Source organism: Peromyscus eremicus, chromosome 9 (assembly GCF_949786415.1).
Source record: "Peromyscus eremicus chromosome 9, PerEre_H2_v1, whole genome shotgun sequence".
Lineage (NCBI taxonomy): Eukaryota > Metazoa > Chordata > Mammalia > Rodentia > Cricetidae > Peromyscus > Peromyscus eremicus.
The window spans coordinates 52,989,724-53,000,184 of record NC_081425.1 but is presented as its reverse complement, the minus strand read 5'-3'; the positions used below and the strand labels follow the sequence as shown (position 1 = coordinate 53,000,184).

Below are 10,461 nucleotides of genomic sequence, written 5' to 3'. Positions count from 1 at the left end.
GGATGTTCTTTTTGATGAATCACTTTGTGGGGCCTGCCTCTCCCACTCTGTCTTTTCCTGGGGTAGAAGGACTGCTAACTGCAGCAAGTGACGTCAGTCGGGGAGGTAATGGTGCCGCACCGGAGGGGTGCAATCAGATGCTGCTGAAGAGGGAGGATGTTTGTCTGGCAGTGGCCACCTTTCATCTGCAGCATCTTGCAGTGTTTTATGAGAGATCATTAATTAGGCTTCTGAAGGCTTGGGGCAGAAACAGGTATTGCAGCGGAGCTTACGTAGGTGCCTACGTAAGAAGAAATGTTCACAGAGCAATTACTGTGCATATGTAGTCACTATCTTCTTTCACACACGTTCTCAAAGCAGTTTCCCAAGGCAAATAGTGGAGCTAATTGCTTGGTTCCTGGAAGGCCTAGTGCCTATCTAGAATAGGAAATCCTAGCCACAAATTATTTCTTCATGAGTGCCCAGATTGGCACATGAGGCCTTGAGCATTGGGGAGCCAACTGTAGGATCACTGAGTACATGGCAGCACAGTCTCCAGGGTAGCCTGTGATGGAATCATATGATGTCAGAACCGAGTGAACATCAGACACCATCTAGGGCTGCTGTGTGGGGTACCACAGCAATGAAGAGCCACTGAGCTCTTGAACATACAGGTGTGCTTTAAGATTTATCACAAGCTTAACACCATTCCAGACCAGAGTTAGTACGGGAAAGGATGTAAAAATTTATGGAGGCCATCCCTAATCTGAAAAACCTGAAATACAAAACACTTGGGAATCCAAAACCTCTCGATCACCTACATGATTCCAGTAAGTGGATAATCCCACATTTGACCTCATGTAGCAAGTCTCAGTCAAAACTTGGACACACTAAAAATATTGTATAAAGTTGACGTCAAGCTGTATGGAAAGTTCATAGTAAATATACATTAATTTCATGTTTAAACCTGGGTCCCATCCCCAAGGTGTCATATTACATATAGACAGATAGTCCAAGATCCAAAACACTGACATCTATATTATTCTAATCCCCAACATTTCAAGTAAAAGTACACTCAACATACACTTAATAAGTCATTTCCAGGTCGATGGAATATCTAAACACCTAATACACACAAATAATTTGAGATGTGTGGGGATGCAGACAAGGCTACCATTTTACTTTTTTCTTTTGATTTTTATAAAAACGGCTGCAAGAAAATTTGAAAACGCATGAAATTTTTACATATTTGTGTAGCCATGTCTATCTAGCCTACAGCCCTCATTCTTAGCATCATTAACTTCTATGAAAGGGGACAAGAATGTGACTAATCAAAGATGACACTGTTAGCAGAGCTGAGAATGGAAGCCAAGCTTTTCCACTCTTGGTAAACCTGCAGCCCAGTATACATTACACCCCAACCAGCAAAGGCCTTGGCTTCACTAAAACTGCCCTCCTGCCTCATGAACAACTCACTTGATCTACAACAAGGTTCTCCTCTCTCTCTCTCTCTCTCTCTCTCTCTCTCTCTCTCTCTCTCTCTCTCTCTCTCTCATGCAAAAAAGGGAAATGGTACAGACTGTCAGCTACCAAGAGCTGTTGAACTGTTACCCCCGAGAAGTTCAAAATTCCACGAGTCACCTGCAATTATGACCATTGAGCTAGTGAACACTCCAGAATTCCATGGTCCTAGGAAACACAAAAGGTGGTAACAGGTCTCTTTTTCTTCATCTTGCAGATGAAAACAAGCAAGGAGAACCTGAAATGTCTGTGAAGTCATGTTCGGTCAACAAACCACTCAGCTGATAAAAGCAAGAATGCTAGCCCACAAACAAAGAGATGTCTTCAGTGGAGCAGCTTCCATGGATCCGTGTTTTACCCTTTGGCCATTCACAACCTCACCGTCTGCTGCTCAGGGCCTTCTTATTTTGTGTTGCAGGTACCACAATACTCCTTCACCCCAACCCACATCCATCTTACCTATTTGCTCATCAAACACCAGGAAATCGATCCACCCCATCATTAATATCACCCAGTAACCATGAATTCAGAGTAGGAACCTCAGTCTCCTAGGCCAGTAGTGGTTGGTTACATGAACCACCTCACCATCTCTACTTGGCCTTCTCCAAACCAGGCCTTCAAGGAAGTGGGTGCACTCCATTACTTTCCGGCTCACCTGGGATGCTGTGCTGTCCTTTCCGCACTCCTTCAGACAATTGTTTGTTTTTTTTTTTTTGTTTTGTTTTTTTTTTTGTTTTTTTTTTTTTTTTTTGGTTTTTCGAGAGACAATTGTTTTAAAGCAGTGCCTCATTGTTAAACAAGCCATTTCACCCCACACACACTAGACAGAGACTCTGTAGTCTATGGTCAGGAGTAGAGGGTGGGAGATTCTCTCAGGAGATTGCATCTAGGCAGGCAAGAACACCGGAAAACAAATGAGGCTCTAAAGCTGGAGTCACCTCAACACCCAAGGCTGTAAGTGGACAAAACCTGGGCAACGGAAGCACAGGTTGCTGTAACATTCAAAGTTGAATTTGTTTTTCTTTTCCACCATGATGAGAACTTCCCACCTTTTACACAGTCATGCAGGGAATGTGAGAGTCTTTCAGATTGGTTTCATGGATTCTGCCACATTTAAATTGCTAAGAGCACTGTGCCATGTAAGGCCAGGGTCACAAGCCTTCTTCCTATTGTCCTGGCATCTACACATAGATATTTGGAAGTTCAGGCTTGGAGCTTATGTCTCTCAAAAACCCAAAGTTCTCCACTCTGTGCTTAGAGAACGTCTCTGCTTTCCCTGAGGCCACAGTATAATCACCTGTTTGCAAGTGCTCCCTCCCTCCCTCCTTTGCCCTCCCTCCCTCTGGAAAAAAGAGACCTGCTCCTTTTCCCCCTGGCTCATGTTAAGTCTTAGTAACCACGCCTGTTTTACAATGCAAGAATATTAGATAGAATGTCATTCCGACTCTCTACCTTGACTTTGGGGAAATCACTAATCAGTTCAAGCCTTCACTTGCTCATCTGTAAAGTGGAAATGATTATGAATAATTTAAACAAATTTTTGAGTACTTGGTAAGATAACACACTTGAAAGTCTCAAAAGGAAGCTTTCTGTGAATAGCTTTCAACAAAGAACAACCAAACATCACTCGGAACTACTCTGAATCTTTTTTACCCATCTGGCTTGGTTTCTATAAGAAAGAAATGTATGTTATGCATTCTGGAAAAAGTTAAAAGTGTATATATATATATATATATACTGTTTTTTCAGGGAGTGTATGTATATATCAGTTATTTTTAAATTTTTCCCTTATTATTGAAAAGGTGATATGGGGGCTTATGAGAGATTCTAAGAGGGTAAAAGCACTTGTTGCTGCTGCAGAGGTTTGGTTCTCAGCACCCACATTGTGACTGCAGTTCTAAAGGATCCCATTCCCTCTTCTGACTTCTTTGGGCACCAGGCATACACATGTGCATATACATGTATTCAGTTTGTGCTGGCTAGTTTTATGTCAACTTGACACAAGCTAGAATCATTTAGGAAGAGAGAACCTCAACTGAATCACACACACACACACACACACACACACACACACACACACACACACACACACAGAGGGGAGGGAGGGAGGAAGAGAGAGAGAGAGAGAGAGAGAGAGAGAGAGAGAGAGAGAGAGAGTAATCATCACATTTTAAATTCTCACAACAGATGCCTCTTGTCCTTCCTCCTTTTCTGTAACGATTCTCAAGTGTACTGGAGCTCACATATAAGTCAATGAGCATCACTGTTGAACAATAAGAAGCAAACAGTCCACAACCCCCCAAATCCCAAACCCTAGAATTTCAGAGAAGCAAGGCTGAGTCATCCACACACCAATGTGGGCATTTGCCCTGAAAGTGCTGAACCAGCCAAATTTATTTGGCAAATACGTGTCAAGCTTGCATGTGTACTCCCAGCAGGTAACATTTACTGGGAAAGTCTCCCACATCTACTACCATGTCAGTCCCTGGGAGTCTAGAATGCTCATGGTCACAGAAGCCATTCTATGCAACTAGAGGAAAAACCTGAGTGTGCTTAGAGAGCAGGAGCTGGGGCCATAAAGCAAACTCATTGCTAAACAAAGAGGACTGTACTGCTACTGTGGTGGCAGAATTAGGAGACTAGAAAGAAAAAACAGTCTCTGGCTAGGATGTTGTATTCCAAAGCAGTTGCCAGAAGAGCATACAGTCAATAAAATACACTGAAGAGTCTATACACTATGATTATGTATTATTCTTACTGGTTAAGAAAATCTGACAGGCTGGTAGCCAGGCAGGAAGCTAGGTGAGAAAGCCTGAAACAGAGGACTCTGGGAAGGAGGAGGGGGGGGAGGAGTAGGAGTTGGAGGAGGAGTCACCAGGAGTCAGAGGGAGCAGGACATGCTGGAGGGCAGGTAAAGTCACAAGCCATGTGGCAGAATGTAGATTAATAGAATGGGTTAATTTAAGTTGTAAGAGCTAGTTAGTAATAAGCCTGAGCTACCAACAGAGCATTTCTAATTAATATAATCCTCAGTGACTGCAGAATGGGAAAACTCCACCTACATATGGCATACCAACGTGTGGCTGAAATTTCCACATAAAACCTGACAAAGCTTTAAAAAATATTCTAGACACACAAAAATGAAATCAAGCATGGCTTCTTGGTAGCTGCATTTTCTTGGGTGGGCTCTGTTTGCTGACAGCGAGCAGAGGCAGCTCCTTTAAGAGATGGCTTCCTAGATCAGTGCTAGTGACCAAAGCAGGTGGCTCTTTTAAGAGGCCCTACTACCAAACACTTATGTGGTGTTTAGGAGCTATGGTAGACATGCTACTCAGTAGTGGCATGGACCCAGAAACTTCCCAGAATTGGGGCAGTAAACATGATTCCCAGAGCTGGTGGTGAACGTGTTCCACCATAAGACAGGCTCAGGGAACCAAGGGAGAGGAGCCAGCCACCAGCATGTCATGATTTAAGTTACATAGGGGGGGTGAGGGGGTGTTTGCTCACGCAAACAGAAAATGTTACAAATACACAGTAAGAACAGATTCAGACAAAAAGAGCCTCTAAGCGGGTCAGAGTGTGTTTGAAAATATGCATAGGCTTGGGAGAGAGAAAAGAAGGAGTATATACAGTCTTAGATTTTTAAAATATAGTTTTAAACTAATAAAATAAAGTCTTTGAAAAAGGAGTAAAGTAATATAAAAGAAATAAGCCATGTAAAGATGGGAAATATATAGAGTCTGGATCCTGTATGTTATTATGTTGTCTGTAAATTTTTTGGCTGCTATGAGACACTGGATTATAAAAACTGCTAGATTCAACCAACCTATGTATATTACAAACATCTTGGCTACAAAATTTAAGTCAAAAGATATGTTATTTGGCGGGGAGAGGTTATGCTTTATTTCCACAGGAAATGAGAGGCTGAAGATTTATTCTGAGTTAAAGAAAATCAGGTTTGATCGAGGAAGGCACCCTGAAAATTCTGGCTATAAACATAAAGAAAAACCTAGAAAACCTACAAACATAAAACAAAAAAAGTCATCTTTGCCTGACTTGTGTACAATTTATACTTGTATTAATACAGAAATATATGTTACTTTTAAAAGTTTATGTATTTTCAGAATAAGGAGACAAGACAACAATGAAAACAGAGAGCCCAGGTGGTCCAGCATCTCAAAATGCCTCTATTGCAGTTTCCTCAGAGTTCTACATCCAAAACAGCTTCAAGGCTTCTGACTAAGATGATCCAGCCTCACAAAATACTCCAGCCAAGACTTAACAATCATCCTGATTTTCTCAAGATTTCCCCAAAAGATTTCCAGTGCCCCCAATCAACAGAACATAGTCTAGAAAACTATGCCCACATTCTCAAAAGAATGGGTTATGGATATTGCCATAATTTAAAGGAGTTGGCTACAAATTATTATTGGTAATGGTCAGGATAAAAGCTGAACAAAGGAGATTAGATTCAGAGATCTCATTCTAAAAAGAAAAAGGGAAAAATAGAAATGATAGAATAAAATGGTAGATTGTTGAACTATTTTAATCCAAAAAACAACTATTGATCTTAAATTTTTACATTGGTATAGATTTTGGTTTATTCATACAAATTTAAAGTTAATTTTGTTATACTGTATATCTATTTCTACTTTTGTTTAAGGTATTGTGTTTATTCAGCTCATTTAAAATGTAATATATAATTAAGAAATACAGATTAATAGTCATCTATAATAGTCAAACTTATAGTCATGTTTAGTCAAACTTATAGTCATGTTAGATATGTTTTCAAGGTCATAAACAGATATATTTAGACAGATAGAGGATAGATGGTCTTCAAACACTCCAAAGACCTATAGAATACGACATTTCTGGGGAGGCAGAGCCGGGCGGATCTCTGTGAGTTCGAGGCCAGCCTGGGCTACCAAGTGAGTTCCAGGAAAGGCGCAAAGCTACACAGAGAAACCCTGTCTCGAAAAACCAAAAAAAAAAAAAAAAAAGAATATGGCATTTAATGTATTTAATAACCTAAGGCTTTCATGACAGTGAGAGACATCTGCTCCTGGAAGCACCAATCTACTTCAGAGAAGTTGATGGGCATTGAAGATAATCCATATGGAGTTTGTTTTCTTTATGACAAAAATTACCCACTGGGCAAGAAATGCCCTTGCCTCAACTGCTGACAGTTACTGTCCAAACTGGATCAGCAGGACGCCAGAAAGGTGACTGCCAAACTTTGTCAAGACAAGATAGGACAGTCCTTCAAAATTTCCTGCTTCACAGGGAAATCTGTCAGATATGCTAGGCCTGTAGGCCAGAATTGGGTTCCCCAATATTACAGAGGAATTTGGGGTGATCAGGTGTCCAGGCAGCCTGACGTCATTAGGTAACATTTCATCCTTCTGGGGTCTTTGATGGAGTTGAAGACTAAGTAATTATAGTTTTCTTTGATTATGGTAGAAGGTAAATTAGGTACAAAACTTTAGAGTCACAAAGATAGATAAATAATAAAATATTTTCTCTAATTTTGTCAAATACAAAGGGACTGGATATTGAACTATAATTGTTACTTAATAACTGTTCTGTTATATGTAGTTTCACTATGTTAAAAAACTTTCCTTTTTAATTAGACAAAAAGAGGAAAATGCTGTAGAATAATCCTTCTGTATACTATGAATATGTATTACTCTCATTGGTTAATAAAATGTTAACAGGCCAGTAGCCAGGCAGGAAGTATAGGTGGGACAGCCAGAAATGGAGGACTTTGGGAAGAAGAAGGCAGAGTCAGAGGAGTCACCAGGAGCAACAGAGGAAACAGGACATGCTGGAGGACAGGTAACGTCACAAGCCACATGGCAGAATGTAGATTAATAGAAGTGGGTTAATTTAGTTGTAAGAGCTAGTTGGTAATAAGTCTGAGCTATCTGCTGAGCATTTATAATTAATATAAACCTCACTGTTTTTGTTTGAGAACAACTTTGGGACAGGAAAACTCTGCCTACAGAACTTCATCCAACAAGAAAAGGAAATGAGTTACAGGCACACAATACATTGAAGATGCACTTGAAACACTATGTTAAGTGAAAGAAGTCTGTCACATAACACAACTTGATGCACAAATTTCATTCCAAAGAAATGTCCAGAATAGATAACCCATACAACAAAACATAAAGTAGTGGTTACCCATGGGAAATGGGATGATGGGGTGATGGGATGATGAGATGAGAAGATGATGGAATGATGGGATGATGGAATGATGGCAATGTTCTAAAATTAGGGCTGCTGAGATAGCTCAGTTGGTAAAAGTTCCATCCCCTGATCCACATTGGAAGGAGAAACCAGACTCCCATAAGTCCTCTAACCTCTACATGTACATCATGGCACTAGTGCTCATTTCACACACGCACGCGCGCGCGCACACACACACACACACACACACACACACACACACAGAGGGGGAATGATAAATTTAATTTTTTTAATTGTAGCTATATTGATCCACTCAAGATACCACATAAAATGCTACATGACTAGTAGAAATAAACAATAGAAAAAATTTGTCACACATTTCTGTAACCTAGACATATAAGATCAAGGTATCAACCCGTCTCCTGGAAGCCCTGGGGCCAGCTGGCCTGGAGCAGTAGTAGCAAAAAAAGACACATCCTGCCTCAAATGAGGTGTAAGATGAGAACCAACTGTCTCTGACCCTCAGCTTCCTCATCTGTATGAACATAGCAATATTTTCATGAAGTTATATAAAGTTCATGAGGTTATATAAAGTGAAATAATATATGAGTACATGAAAGGTTCTAAATAAATAGGAGACATATTAATTACCTCTCTCTGAGTCTTTCAGTTTTGTGACACAGAAGTTTAGCCTAGATCCAGGAGAAAGCAGAATATTGGGGTGAGGGCAGCAGATCTCCCAGACCTCTGTTTTACCAGATATTATCTGTGATATTTTTACAAACATGCAGGTGTGTTCACATGGGTTTTTAATTCCTAACACTACCCTAAACTTTTAATTCATTCCTCTAGTATTCATTTTCATACCATTTTGGCTGAACTAGGAAGTAGAAAATTCCTGGACCAAAAGGGCTCCCCCATCAGCTGTCTAATTTGGGGTTGATCAACTGGACTGCCCACCAGGACACTGTCTTATTGGTTTTGCGCCATCTGCTGGACTATGCCTGAAGGTACATAGTCTGTTCTGGAACTGCCAGAGTTAGAAAACCTGCCAGTCATAGCCCTGTAGTGAAAGGAAGAATGATACGGCAAGGAATGGCCATCGGGATTGTCAGCATCAGGGAAGAGGAAATGTTCCACAGAGAGCAACCAGAAAACCCTAACTTTATCCAACTTGGTTGACTTGGTTAAACTTGACATCCATGGTTTACTCAATAAACTGAATTGGCCTCATATTTTCCAGCACTTCCTTAGACTGGAGTCTACACTGGAATAAATTGTTCCCATACTCTTCTTCCTACTCCAGGATAACCCTCTTGAGGACAGAACTAGTATCTTCAGTACAATCTCCTTCTTCACTTCTACTATCTATCTATCTATCTATCTATCTATCTATCTACTATCTATCTATCTATCTACTATCTATCTATCTACTATCTATCTCTATCTATCTATCTATCTAATCTATTTATCTATACTTATATATGTATATATCATTAAACATTTTATATATAATTACCTGGTGCATGCCAAACAAGAATGGAAATGCTCAATAAACAGTTACTATACACTGAACACACAAAGACATCTCAAGTCCCAAGAAAGAGTTGGATTTAGATGAATTTTCATAGACCCTGAGGTTGTGCAACCTTGAAGTACACAGTCATCCTCCATCCTCTTTCTCCCCACTGAAACAGGGTCAGTAATGACTTTATGCAGTCACAGATGGATATCTAAAAATCATATACTATCCAGAGCCCAACTGGCTTAGTAGCCTCTGTAATGACTACTGTATACACTGAGGATGAATGAATAGGCAGAGAAAGCTTCTGCCTTCTATTCCAGTTTGAATACGAAACTACCCACATGCCCTGTTAGGTTGGATGCTTGGTCTCCACATGGTGGCACTATTTTCTGGAGGTTCTAAAAACATGGCAAAACAAGTCTAACTGGAAGAAGGTGGTCACTGGGGTGTGCTCTTAAAGGTTATACCTGGTCTTGGTCCTGTTCTCCCTCACTTTACTTCTGGCTACCATGAGATGATCAGCCTCTATCATAGACTCCTGTCACAATGATGTTCTGATTCAGAAAACGATGTTCTGGTCCAGAGAAACAGTCATGTGACTATGGGCTGAAACCTCCAAATCTGTGAGCCTAAATTCAGTTCTTCCTTTAAACTGTTTCTCTTAGATATTTGGTCACAGTGTTGATAATAAAACTAACACACCTTTCTGGAGCTCATGGGCCAACCAGGAAGCAAGTTTCTCTTAAAGAATCTGGAGAGCAAGACAATTGCATGAGTGGCCGAAGTCCTGCTCCACAATAACTCTTGTAGTAAATCCTGAAGAAATGGAGAAGAGTTCATGGAGATGTTTAGCCAATACTCCCATAGTCTAGCTGAAAAGTTCAGACTATTGCCATTGCCCTTGGTTCCCCACCCCCAGAGGTTAAAGTCTCTATTGCTGAAGATGGTATGTACTTCAGACACAGGACTCAGAGGATTTGAGTTAGATCTGACCTAAAAGCTTCTTCCCTGGGCTACAGAGATGGCTCAGAGGTTAAGAGCACTGACTAATCTCCCAGAGGTCCTGAGTTCAATTCCCAGCAATCACATGGTGGCTTACAACCATCTGTAATGAGATCTTGCACCGTTTTCTGGCCTAGAAGCATATATGCAGATAGAACACTGTATACATAATTGCTGTGGGATGTTCTGTATGTCACATGTGTTGCTGATTAGTCAATAAATAAAACACTGATTGGCCATTGGCT

General features: G+C 40.6%; 1 long non-coding RNA gene across 3 annotated transcripts; it reads left to right on the top strand.

The window, feature by feature from the left end:
* Nucleotides 1–587: 587 nt before the first annotated feature.
* On the top strand, nucleotides 588–8,896 carry LOC131919268 (uncharacterized). Of its 3 annotated transcripts, XR_009381202.1 has the most exons (5): nucleotides 588–809; nucleotides 1,718–1,918; nucleotides 5,625–5,663; nucleotides 7,215–7,335; nucleotides 8,542–8,896. It is a non-coding gene; the product is annotated as an uncharacterized LOC131919268 (long non-coding RNA). The 3 variants fall into 3 exon arrangements; XR_009381201.1 differs by lacking the exon at nucleotides 588–809 and having other exon boundaries at nucleotides 1,667–1,918; XR_009381203.1 differs by lacking the exon at nucleotides 588–809 and having other exon boundaries at nucleotides 1,667–1,918; nucleotides 5,610–5,663.
* Nucleotides 8,897–10,461: the final 1,565 nt, after the last annotated feature.